Below are 14,178 nucleotides of genomic sequence, written 5' to 3' on the forward strand. Positions count from 1 at the left end.
AGGTCTTAAGCGGAAGGAGGATAAAAGCAATCTGACGAAAAAAACTGGCGCGAACTCTTCATTTAATAGTAGCGATTACGTAACATACCAGAATGTTCTCGAAAGTACTGGTCTAGGGGCGAAGATCATGAAATTGCGGAAAGTTAATTAGAGAATGCCTGTTCGCGTACAACAAAGCCATCGTATTTTTTATAATACGATGACAACAAATAGCAAGCAAATTTGTATTTTAAAAAGGAGCTGTGGAATCGTATCAGAAAACTGCTTATTTCCTAAGACGTCCACCTCTGTGCCTATCTGAGGTTTTGGTTAGTGAGTTCGTACTTATTATCAAGTGCGGCTAAATGCCGCGATAGCTCAAGACGGATTAGTTAGGCATTTTAAGTTACCTTTTGTTTCTCACATATTGAATTTCTATGACCTGTATTTGAATTTCTAAGATTCACAAATAGCGGTGATTAGCCTTTGTTGAATTGTACTATAAGGCACAGTTTCTGATGAAACCTTAAACAAATACTTTCTTTTTTCCTGTATTTTAGGAGTTTCAGTTAAGTGTGAAGAACAGAATTCATCTGAAGTACCAGAAGGTTAATAGTTCCTTTAATATTAAGGTTAACCTAAAAATATTTTCACATTCTTTTTGTTGCTCTAATATGTAAGGTACATCAACTGACCAACTAATTCTGTTAAAATGTTTCGTTAACAGAGATACACTAATAATAATAGTAGTAATAAAAAAAAATACCTGAAAGCAGATTTTATATTACGCCCTAAGAGACATTTTCTTCCTTTAAGCACACATATACGTTTCGCGAGCATTGCGGCTAATGCCCTTTTAGGCTAAAAATATTTTAAAACAGCGTATCTTTAGAATTTTCCATACACATTATCGAGCGCTGGAGATAAAAATGTTTTTTCCGTATTTTTCCGTACAGCTTTGCCATTGCTCGCTTTGAAATCTTTGAGTTTGTTAATCAAACATTCGTTAAAATTTAACAAAATATGAAATAGAGAATAAAACAAATTCCATACTCCAAATTCGGGCTTCCAGGTGCCCATATTCGGGTGAAGGACTACGTTACTCACAGTTTAAAGTCTCTACGTATGTTTTTTTTTTTTTTTTTTTTTTTTAACAAAGTGAGAAACATACATACATTTACGCAGACGCTTTTATTTTATATCTTTAAATACAGTACACGGCGATAGTATTTGGTGGTAACAATTTGAAAAGTGAAACGGGCATTTATAGTGAACTGACGCAAAATGCCATTTCGAGACTAATAGCCCTTCTGGGCTAATACTCTTTTAGGCTGATAATATTACTAATTTTCCCCACTTTTTTAACTTTAATACTCATTTTTAATAAGTTTTAGAATTTTACTATTTGATTTAAAAATATTATAATAAAATTTAAGGATTTTAAAATTTATTATGAAATTAAAAAATATGTAATTTAAGTCATAAAAATTAACTTCCAAATAATATCAGATTATGTTTTAAATGCCAATTATCACTTGTCGCAGAAATGACATTTTTTCAAGGAATTTTGAAAGCAGGCTACATTCCAGAAAAGATTGCATGTCATAATGAGCCTTTTAAATAATTAGCAAAAACACAAAACGCTCAATAACGCTTCGCAAACTTCAAATACCAATACAGATAGTCTTTTTATTTTTCACACAATTTTTAAAAGCTTTGACATTTAATGCGAAGCCCCTAAATGCTACAAAAGAATTTTTACAGAAAATAAATTTTTCCACGTTAATGAGTTTACAGAGAAGAAATTAATTACGCTTTTCCAGAAGAAGTGCAGTTTACACAGCACTTCAAAAATTATGTTTCGAAAGGTTAATAACAGAAAGACGACATTTCTGGGAGACATTTAGTTGCTTTTTCATGACAGCCGAGACTAGTGTGTATTTTAGATTTATAGCTCTTAAATTTTACGCAGAAGAGCGTTCCAGCTGATAAAGATCCATTACGGTTGACATGGCATTTAACTGCACTTTTAAATACGAAGGGCTCTAGTGTTGCGTGCCCCTTCGATTGGCGACAAATTTTGTACAATTTTGATGATAAAATCCCATTTCTGGTTACAAAGGCAGTGCGCAATGTCGCGAGTTCGTGCAATTCTCTGATGCTTTTTATGTGAAAATAGATCGATGTGTATATAGACATCGAGTTTGTGCAATTTTTTGATGACTTCTTATTTTGGTTTTCAAGTGGCGACCATCTTAAAATTGTGCCTTCCTGGCGCCAATCTTGGTGTAAAAAAAAAAAAAAAAAGGGGGGGGGGCACTCAATTGTAAACTTTTACCATACGAAGATATAAAAATCATAATCTAGTAAACAATGAATTTATCTTTCGTTAGTATAATTTTACAACATTTAGTATTCGGTATAAATTAATACACAATAATTTATTTACATAAAGTAATAAGCTCTAATTTCGTATTCACAAAGAGTAACTCGTTTCTTTGTATGAATTATACTCTAAGTAATTTCTAATACAAATTGCCAGACGTATTATTCATCAGTCATGTTTGATAATTAGCATTGTGGTGTAGTGGCCGAACCCGCTACACAAAGCCCCTGTTGCAATACAGGGTTGAAATGAATTTTCAACTCAAGTTATGAACAACAACACGAATTTTAATGGAAAAAAATACCTTTTTAAAAAATAACTTTAGTAACGATCTAGAACTGAGATACTCTCAGTCCAGCAGTTTCAACCATTGTTACAGCAGGAATGTGCTAGATCAAATGCACGCCCGGAAAACATAGTTCGTGCGGGCTTAGCCCATAGCCCCAGCAGGGAGGTTCAAGCAGTCGATTCTCTCCAGAAAACCACCTTCGCCTCTCGCTGCAAAATCTTGACTAACTTTCACGGTGTCGCTATTCCTGTACTGAATCCGGAGGGGGGGGGAGGGGCGATTCCTCCTCTGGTAGGCAACCAAAAGCGTCCACATTCCGACCCTGGTGAAAGAGTCTTTTCCATGAAAACATTTGGGACTTGGAGGGTGAAACCGGAATAATTAACAAAGGGACTTCAAAAGGATTTCACCTCTGTTATGAAAGAGGCACGATTGCACTCCGAGTCCAGTCCCCCTGGGCGAAACCAGATAAGGAACATATAAGCAACCTAATCACAGTATAGAGGACTGATTTATATCACGATTGGCAATCTGTATAGCTTATTAGTTAAAACTTAACTTACAGTAAGTACTAAGTAAACTTTTAAGGTATTTGTAAGTACTGTGAACCACCTTCCTAATGCGACCAACTATGAAAGTGACCATTTTTTATGAAAACATAACCAAATATCAGTACATCCCATTTTAAGACAGTAATTTCGGCAGACGACCAGAATCATCTAGAATTGGGGTGGTCAGGGCTCACTGAAAACTAATTTTACAAATGCTGCCTTCAGCCGATTGATTTTTTACCAGGTCGCTTTTTGCCATTAAGTCTATTTTGTGAATGAAGAATGTAAAAAAAAAATATGAATAAATGCCTAGAGAGCAACACTTATAAAATGATATATCCATCATTTCACTTTAAAGTGTCGTCATACTTATATACGGACTTGAAAATTGTGCACTCGTTACATTTTTTCTCTAATGATACAACACCATTTGCGGTTATCATAATCAGTATTAAATCCTAGCAATAAATTCTACAGATAATAGACGCCCATATACATATAAAATTAGCAAAGCAACAAACTTGGTGTTTGCCATAAATTAAGTCGAGAATTCAATCAATTTCGAGGGCAGACCGTCTAAATGTCAAGAAACCGAGACCGCTGAAAAGTGAAGGACAATTAAAGTTTTTTTTTTTTTTTTTTATGTGTGCTTTAGTAAATGAAATTAGTGGAAACACTAAGTTACATCTTCCAATAAAATTAACCGTATAAAACTAATGATTTACTCAAAACTGAGATTCCAACACACTTGCTAAATCTTTTCCAGGAAACAGTTTTTTCCTCATAAACTGAAACACTTTCGCTTGGGAACACAGCAGCAGCTGTTCACTTTTATGGTCATAATTGCTTTCAGAATTACGCAATGAATCACAGCACGATACATTACACACGCATAAGCAGCGCTGACAGGCGATGTTTTCATTTCCAACCGTTTCAATAATGAATGCACAAAGAGAATTAACTGAAAAGGCGACAACGATCTTTATCTTATTTCCATGTTCGTATATCCCTGTCTAAGGTTTATCTGTCTAATGTGTCAGATATATGGATTCTGTTTATAGACAAGAAATGACTAAACATAGGAGGCTTTTGTTTCTGTTCCCTCAGGGAAATAACTGAGTCTTAGCCTCGTAATTCAACAAACTACAAAATTTTCAGATTACTAAAATTATCATTCGCTCTAATCTAATAATTAAATAATGAGAATAATTTTATTAATGCCATGCCTCCTGTCATCCAAATGGCCACCCATTTGGTTGATGAGAAAAATGGCATCACTTTGTTTAATGGAGAGGTGTTGCATCACCAGCAAAGAGAGAAAGTTTTGTTTTGTTCCTACACCCCTTAAAATCCAAATAAAAAAACTATTGAGAAAATTAAATTCATCGGAGGAAAAAAAAAAAAAAAAAAAAAAAAAAACGTAAAATGGAAATAACTGTTCATTCCCGTGCTACGAATTTTGTATACATGTAAATTATTTCGTCAAATTGTATGTAAAAATCGTAGTAGCTCTTGTATAAGGTAACATGAAATGCCTCAAGTTCTACCGGGAAAATAAGATTACAGGGGCAGTTCCATTTAACATTGTGATAAATGGCGAGAGCGACAAGCTAGCCACATAATTTTTGTCGCTAAATTTGTCAAGAAATCGTCCCAATTTGGCGACAAACACGGCGAAAGTTTGGACTGATCCATGTGTAACTGTAACTCGTCTAATTCCTATACGACTGTGTCCGGTACTGTAACAAACTGTAATCGTATATGGTCCTTCTCTAGTAATTTCGAGAAATTGCATGTATTGGAAACTTCTCGGCAGCCGGGGAAAAATTATAAACCGGACAGAACGTCAGTTCTCCGTTTTTAGTTCAGCATTTAGTAGTTTGAAGCGGTAACTACTGATTGTACTAAAACTACTGGAGTACTGAACTGTCATACTGAGAAGAGTTGTACGATTATTTTGTGGAAAGTTCCAGAACTGCAGAGTGTTTCTTTTGAGAAAATACATTTCATAAAGCTATCAACATACGATCCCGTACGCACGTTAACACTTGCATTGATAATCACTTGGTATGCATAATTCCAAATTGGTGCCACGATTTTTGACGTCTTCAATACGGTTGTTGAAGATGAAGCCAAGTCTATGGAAACATGAAGCTACTCTTCTAAAATGGCGATTAAACTGGACGCCTGAAATGGAAAGATGAAGCTCGGCTTCTGTTTGTTACGAAGAACGCATTACAAAAGTCACAAAATAATTAAAAGGAGATCATTATTTCGCAGTCAGGATGATGGTAGATAAGTTTGGTACTATCATGAGATATTCCATCAAATTTTAGAGAACGAACTTGAACTAGAAAAAATTTGCTTCCCAGTTAATGCCTTATTCTTTGACAGATGATCAAAAACATGACCAATTACAGTAAAATTAAAAACCAAATAGTGTTGAAGACAGACTTGAACTTGAACCAGAACTTCCTTTTTATCCAATAGTTAAACGCCCACCAGCCAGCCGACCGGTAAAGTCGCTGAATACTGGTAGTTCAGTCCGTGGTTCGAATCCCAGCGAACGGGCTGGCTGCATGGGCTTTTCCATGGTTCTTCCCATGTGTGACATGCATACGAGCCAGTTTCCCTCAAAAAGTCCTCCACGAAAGGTATTCCTACCCCCCCAGGCAAATTGCCCTTTTGTCCTTTGCCATAATCAACTAAAGCGAACCAAACCAAACCAAGATTAATGGCTGGACATTTGCTCGAATATATTGGCATATAAGAAAGCCAGTTCATTCTAACATAAGGTTAAATAACTAGAATTATTAACGATCGCCACTTCTACCTCATCACACATGGACAGAACATAAAATTTATTACAGCACACTTCATGTATAAATAGGCAGAAATGTAGGTAGACAGGATATGATTGTCTGGATTGAACTGTTCTGAACTAATAAAAGTCAATAACTACCCCTCGACAAAGGTAATGGACCAAGAACTGGGCAACCATGTATATTTTAGCGCCTAAAGTAAACAGAAATGCTGAGTCATACATGTATACGCTACTGTATTATTTATATTAACAAACACGGAATACAAACAGAAAAAAATAGAATTACAGTTTTTCAAAAATAATGGTAGCACAAGATCGAATTTTGCTTGCTTACAATATATTCAATCACTGTAGGAATTTTGAGTTTAATATGAAATAAAGCTGTCAAACGGAAATCCTCAAAAATTAACTGAATATCGACTGAACTTGACAAAGTAATATCAGGAGTCTGATCTGATTGTTGATTATTCTTTCCCCAGGATCGGCTGAATTTGTTGACATTTCCATCTACCCTGCTTTGGTATTTTTGCCATTAAACAACGGAACGGAATCATCAATTTAATGGGCTGTTTTTCATATATATAGAGTCAAATTCTAACACTAATTGCAGAAAGGAATGTGCTATAGATTCTTCTTTTGCGGTACATAATTGGAATAAATTATCTAGTTCACGATTTCCTGCATAAATTTATTATTTCAATAATATTGGCATAATAACGATAACATAAAAATCATTCACTGCGGATGCATTCTGGAAACTAATGAAAAAAAAAAAAAAAAAAAAAAGAAAGAAAGAGAACAACGGAGAAGTTGATCAACTGCGCGGATGAAAGCGAGACTATGTCAAAGAGCCACAAAACGCCCTTCTCGTATTTGACAAGTTGTTAATTTAATTACAGAGCACACATTTAGATCCTCCTTCCAGAGCTTAAATTAAAATAGTTTTGAGATCTCGGTTCGTTATTAGTTGTATTAAAGTCGAAAATTATCTTTAAGTCCCGTCTGAGAGTGGCCAATGCGATCTCAAGCACCATCGATCCAATTTTCAAGTGTTTTAGAAGTTTTAATCCTTTATTTATTTAATCAATGCTCAGTTAAAGTTTCGTAAGAAATTCTGGTAAATACTTCACGGGCGACTTGATTAAGAGTAATCGAGGAAAGCACTGCTCTTTTATCAACAGTCATCAGCAGCTATTATCGTAAATTGTTCAGAAAATAGACGACTGAAATTGAAGTAGAATTACCGGGAAACGGCAGCGTTTGGGGAAAGAAGTCATGGTAACTCGGTTAAAGAGTAATTTATATGATTCAAGCAACGCTCTCTTTATCTTCGAACTTTATCGCTCGAAATCGTTAATCACGCTACTGAGTGCCAATGTTTGAGTATAGATTTTATTTCCTTAAATCTCATTGGACATCCATAAAAGCTAAACCGAAAGCAATCGTAAAATATTCGGCAACGATTCTGTGTAAATTTCAGTTTTTAGGAAAATAAATATCATTCAAGCCGAAATAAGATAAAGACAGAAATTAACATCGCTCAAACTTTCATTTACTGTTGATGTTTTTATTTCGATTCAGATATTCATATATGTTAAGATTGATACATCTGCTGCTGCATTTTTACTTCCTTATACAAAGTAAAGCAAGTATTGTAATAACAAAAAATTCCAAGTATCATATTTCAACGAAAATAGCCATTTTGACCGCTATCGAATGCAATTTAATGATGTTTTTTCGTCACATCTACACGTAAGGACAGAATAAAGGGCTCTTTTTCCACAAACGAATTATAAAGGAATTTCAGTGTTTGGTCTTTACGAAAAATTAGTTCTAAATACCTTATGCCTTTATATATACTTGTCTTTATACATACATATATATATATATATATATATATATATATATATAAAGACACATATATAAGAAGATGCTAAAATTAAGAAACAAAATTTTAATAAAGAAGTTTTATGTATTTTTGCCTTGTCGCGAATTGGGAACTGAATGAATTGAATGAGAAATTTATCTCTAATGAAATTCGAGGAAATACGTTCAAATGAACTGCAGCAAAAATGCGTATAATTTCATACTGTACACATCAGCTTTTTTATTACATACACACATCAGCTTATTACATCTACACATCAGCTTTTTTATTACATAAAACTAGTTTGGGAATTTCAGATGCATCATCATTTTTCTTTACAAAATAACAACACTTATAATATTCTTTACAAAGTAATATTCCTGTGGAGATTATAAATCTTTTGGATCAGGGAATAGGAAACTTCAATTATTTAATTCTCACTTAAAGTCGAACCACTGTTACCTGGTTGTGCAAACTACCATACCATAAATCCATCCACGAAGAAGGCCGTAATGTTTAATAATGATGGCCGTAATGATGAGAAAAATGCGAGTTTGTGACAGTTCTAAAGACAAACTAGATCTTATTTGTTTATTTTGTTAATCATTCCCCCCCCCCCAAAAAAAAAGACTTCTGCAAATCTCTACACGAATACGTGTAACTATACGAATACGTATAACAAATTATAAAAACTCTCAATAGAAATTATTTTATTTCCTTCTCAAATAATAAAGTAATTTCATTCTTAACAAATTTCGATAAAAATTCATACTGAATTACATGAAAAAGGTATTTATATATTTCTATACTTCATTATACATATTGCTATACTTTTTTATACATATTTCTATACTTCATTTTCCTCTTTTACATTTATACTAAACAAGATTTTTGAGGCTACAGCAGCAACGACGCAGCTGGTAATATCTAAGATACTTTGGCGTGAGAATGTTTGATTTATTAAAGAGTTACATGATTTGCTGTAGCATTCATAAAGCTATTTAGCAGTAAAATTGTTAATAGCTGAATTCTAAATCCGGTAGATTGTTGTTATTTAATGCATGCAGATTTCATGAATTGCGGGGGACGGGAGAAGCATTCATACTGGTACAATGAATAAGTATATTTCTGTACACAGAATTCCAGAATACTTGAGAAACCTGGCTTAGATGACTGAACTTGTCATGCTATTATAACAGAGAAATAACTGAAATACTCCAAAGTAATGGAAAGAGAAGACCTTTTGAAAGCAACCATTTGAGAGCACTCTACTAACACACCACTGCAAATCTGACATTTCATCATACACGTCCCACTCAAGCTCCAAATATTGGCAAATAATATCGAGTCCTCCTTAACAGCTAATTATCAGCTCTTCAATCCCAGCCACAAAGTGGACTGGGAAACATGCAAATGAGCTCTGATTTGGAGCTGGATATCTACACACAGCCTGCAATTATTGCGCGCGCTCGATGCCAGAAACCGCCGCGAGAGCTTTAGTTCTGTAATGCATTTCGTCGGCGAGTCAATACGAACCTCATTAGTGATACGACGACGAGACCGGACAAGGGATGCGAAGCTAGACTCGAAATTGCGAGGCATATTTCGGGTTTCCTTGGAGCCCTTTGCGAAGGCGGGAAAGTTTCGCAAGTAATGGGAAGAGAGATTTTAAGTGGTGCAAGCAGAGAGCTCCAGATTTGTAATGGAATAAAAGTGTTACGAAATTCCATTTCAGCGGACCATGGTCGAGTAATAAAATGTTTCATAAACTTTCGGTAAATAATTTATCCCATCTAGACATAAATCGTGATACTGTAAGTGGAAGCAAACAGCATAAAATAAGAAATGACAAATCAATGAAAAAAAAAAAAAAAGGAACACTATTTGCTCAGACATGAAACTATTTCAAAGACAAGTGAAAGTAAAGACTTATTTGTTTGAATACTGCACAGGATCACAAGAGGTATTTGTCTAAGGAGAGGAATGCCTTTATACAGAAATATCTAAATTAAACTGATTCGTATTTGTATTTTACATGGAAAACACCTCCGTAGCGAATCCGGTCGCCAGGATTCGAGCCCGAATTGAATTACCAGTGTTTAGCATTCTTAACCACTTAGCCACTGGAGGCTGAAAACCAAAAATACAGTTAAAAGATAATTAGAAAAATTAGCAATGAAAACAGAATAAAGTTGAAATAAATACAAGGAACAGAATGTTTGAAACAATATAAAATAAAAATTAATTTCATATGAACGAATATATTTTACTTGTTAAATGATTAATTTTTCAGTATTCTAGAATACTGCTATGCATTCTTCAGACGCTATAATTTAAAATAAATGTCTCATAAAACATTAGTTCTCACAAAATACGGCATAGCAAAAGAAGAGAAAAAGGTGCTTAATTTCTTATAGCATTTTACTCATCCTTGGCTAGAACTAGAGCTCATCTACATATCCGTTCGAATTACTATAAATTGGGAAAAAAAGAAAAAAAATTACATTAAGGAAATTTTAAGCGGAAAATATTTCGCAAAAATTTTATAATAAGTTGTAATCAGTATGAAAGTTTACAATTAGTAAAGAGATTAATAATAATTCTGGATAAAAGTCGATAATACGTGTGAGACTCATCGCGAGATACATCATCAAATCAATATTCAGTTTTCTTAACAAGATGGCTAACATTTTTTTTTTTTTTTTTTTTTTTTTTTTTGTGTGTGTGTGTCTTTTTAATGTATTGACTATGGGCGAATGGTGAGGCTATTCCATTACACGTTCTGGCAGATGGTTGACGAAGCTGGGATGATTGAAGTACGGAGAAAAATGACGACTCAGGACTTTTCACTTTTAACAGCAAGCATATCTTTATTTTAATTTATAGCAGATGACTTTTTCCAGATGAAGTTAATCAAATAACTTATTCAGTAATTGAACTATTAGATACGACTGACTTTAAAATTTAATACGTCATAACGTTCTAACAAAGAAAGAGGAGCATAGCGGAAGCGTTAGCCGGACGATGGCGAGAAGGCATCTGTCCAGGAGAACTTATGACGCAGCATTTTTATGAAAGGTTATGTAACAGAGTAGCTTCTAGAAAAATGTAGAAAAACTTATGACGCAGCATTTATATGAGGAAGTTATGTAATAGGTGCGAATGTTCTAAAAAGTAATGGTCTAAGGGGAGATGCTGAATTGCAGAAAATTAATTAAAGGATGCTGGTTCGCAGAGCAAAGCCATCGTTTTTTTTTTTTTTTTTTTTACATCTTCCCCCTCGTCAAAAAGAGAGGCCGGGGTGAGAAAAGCATTAGTACAGGAGTGAAGCAAAAGTATGAGAAAAGACATGAAAACATCCAGAACATAGCGTACAAGCTTTAACTATGGCCTATCATAGTTCATGACTTTCTCATATAAAATTTTGACTTTATAGCATATGAAATTTTGAACATTAAAACAATGAGTTATAAATAAATATACAATATATGACTAATTTTAAGACTATAACATAATAAATATTGAATACTGATAAATAAATAAGTTATAATTACAAAAGTCCTCAATTTTGTTAAAAATGTCCTTTTTTTTTTTTTTTTTTTTTGAAACTCCTTTTCATAAAAAGAATTCGAATAGAATGAAAATATCTGGTGAAATCAGGAATTGTAAATGAAAGATGATAACGGTGAAACCATAATTTCTGAAGCTTACTCCTATTATTATATGGTATTAAAATATAATTTATCAATATGAAAATTAATATCATAAATATTTATGTGCATTACATTTAATTATAAGTAATGATTATGTAAAAGTTTATTTTGTGATATTCTGCGATAACAAGAACTTTCCCTGAAGAATTATGATTATGTGAACTCTCAAACAAAAAGACTTTTGGACTGAAATGTTGAAAAATTCAATAGGACTCTAAAAATTAAGAATCTATTTAAAAAAAAATGATATTTATAAATAATACTTTACAGGATCAAAATTTTATTATTTATTTATATTTTTTTTAATTTGCTTATGCTTTAACTCTTTTTCTTTAAAAAGGCTTCTCTGTCGCTACGCCTTTTCTTTTTGAAGGGGGGAAATATGTAAGATAAAAATGTATGAATCAGAATTATAATATAACTATAAACATTAATTCTTTCTCTCTATTCTAAAATCGTAATAACTTATCTGCATTGCGTCATTCAAATTAATCATGCGATCTTACGTAACCGTTAATACCAGATGCCTCTTGACAACCAATCACCGAATTGTAAACCAAAACTTTTCTCTTCGCGTGCCTCCATCTTGCATAACTACGCACTTCAGCTTTTGCTCTCTACTGTGCTAAGATGTAATTTCGCTGGCTTGCTTTCTATCCCAACAATATCAAAAATGTAAATCTTCTGTGGAAAGGCACGACTAGAGTGCCAAGTGATTGTGTCACAAATATCAACTGGAAATAAAAATGGAATTAAAACTGCCTCGACTGCCAAGTTCCAGGAGAACTTATGACGCAGCATTTTTATGAAAGGTTATGTAACAGAGTAGCTTCTAGAAAAATGTAGAAAAACTTATGACGCAGCATTTATATGAGGAAGTTATGTAATAGGTGCGAATGTTCTAAAAAGTAATGGTCTAAGGGGAGATGCTGAATTGCAGAAAATTAATTAAAGGATGCTGGTTCGCAGAGCAAAGCCATCGTTTTTTTTTTTTTTTTTTTTACATCTTCCCCCTCGTCAAAAAGAGAGGCCGGGGTGAGAAAAGCATTAGTACAGGAGTGAAGCAAAAGTATGAGAAAAGACATGAAAACATCCAGAACATAGCGTACAAGCTTTAACTATGGCCTATCATAGTTCATGACTTTCTCATATAAAATTTTGACTTTATAGCATATGAAATTTTGAACATTAAAACAATGAGTTATAAATAAATATACAATATATGACTAATTTTAAGACTATAACATAATAAATATTGAATACTGATAAATAAATAAGTTATAATTACAAAAGTCCTCAATTTTGTTAAAAATGTCCTTTTTTTTTTTTTTTTTTTTTTGAAACTCCTTTTCATAAAAAGAATTCGAATAGAATGAAAATATCTAACCATACTAAGCAATCAAAATTCTTCTTCAATATGGATCTAATCACGCATCTACACTGCTCCGTCTTTTTTCCTTTGCTCTTATTATTACATATATATCAAATATCACGTTCTTTGCAATTATGCCACATAGAATTCAATTCATCAGCAAATTCACCAAATATTTAAAAACATTATATCTTTGGAATTCCCGATAAGTAGTCTCGCGCGCTGGAGATAAAACGCCTTATTCCGTACGGTGTTGCCCTGGTCGCTTTGAAATCGTTGAATTTGTTAATCAAAAATTCGTTAATGTTTTATGAAATAGATAATAAAACAAATTCAAAATTCGGGCTTCCAGGTGCACATGCTCGGGTGGAGAACTACGGTATTCAAAATTTGATGCTCTATTGATATTTGTATTTGTTTCACTTAAGTGGAAGCGATGTAGATAAGACTCAAAAGGAACTGGCCTCTGTGAAGTAAGTGGTCACCAATATTGACTATGAAGTAGTCACCATTATTGACTCGGAGTGCTTCCCCCACTTTCGGAAAAAATTCATATGTTCGTCTGCACGTTGTTGCTGTCTCCCACCTCTGTTGCCACTGTGCGATGACCTGTTGATGTGACAATTCAAGCTATCCACAACAGTGACCAATCTGTGGTAGACAAAAATAGACATTCTCCCTGTACTTCAAGGAATGTTAAAAGAACTACAGCAACTGCTATGTTCTAATGGAAATTACTTCGAGAATGATTAAATAATAATTTTTTACGTTGGCTTTAAGTATTTATCGCGAACTCTTTAAGCACAGAAGTAAATAATATAAATAAATATATTACACATATTTAGAAATTGTGATGAGAAAGGTTAATATTAATATCGATCAAATATTTCAAAATGTTATTCCTACTGATACACGTATCGCAAAGTTAGAAGGAATACATAACTTTCATTTTGCTCTCTTGAAGAAATTTTTCGAGAACTGTATTTGCTCAGTGAAAGTGTTTGCCAAACATCCCAAAGAGATCAATCATGACATCTAAATGGAACCCTAAGGCGGAATCGGCTGTTTTTGCTGAAATGATCAAATTTCCTTAAAAACATCCTATTTGCATTACTTCTTTATTTCAAAATGCATATTTTCCATTAATGATGAATTTCTGCAGAGCAAACAAAAAAAGTGTTATGTGAACACCACATG

General features: G+C 33.4%; 1 protein-coding gene across 3 annotated transcripts in view; it reads right to left on the reverse strand.

The window, feature by feature from the left end:
• Nucleotides 1-14,178, reverse strand: part of LOC118185709 (proprotein convertase subtilisin/kexin type 4-like) — a 553,482-nt gene that overhangs the window by 228,405 nt on the left and 310,899 nt on the right. The window lies entirely within an intron of this gene.

Source organism: Stegodyphus dumicola, chromosome 2, assembly GCF_044657685.1.
Source record: "Stegodyphus dumicola isolate Sdum_Otavi_A_Nest chromosome 2, ASM4465768v1".
In the NCBI taxonomy this organism is placed as follows: Eukaryota; Metazoa; Arthropoda; class Arachnida; order Araneae; family Eresidae; genus Stegodyphus; species Stegodyphus dumicola.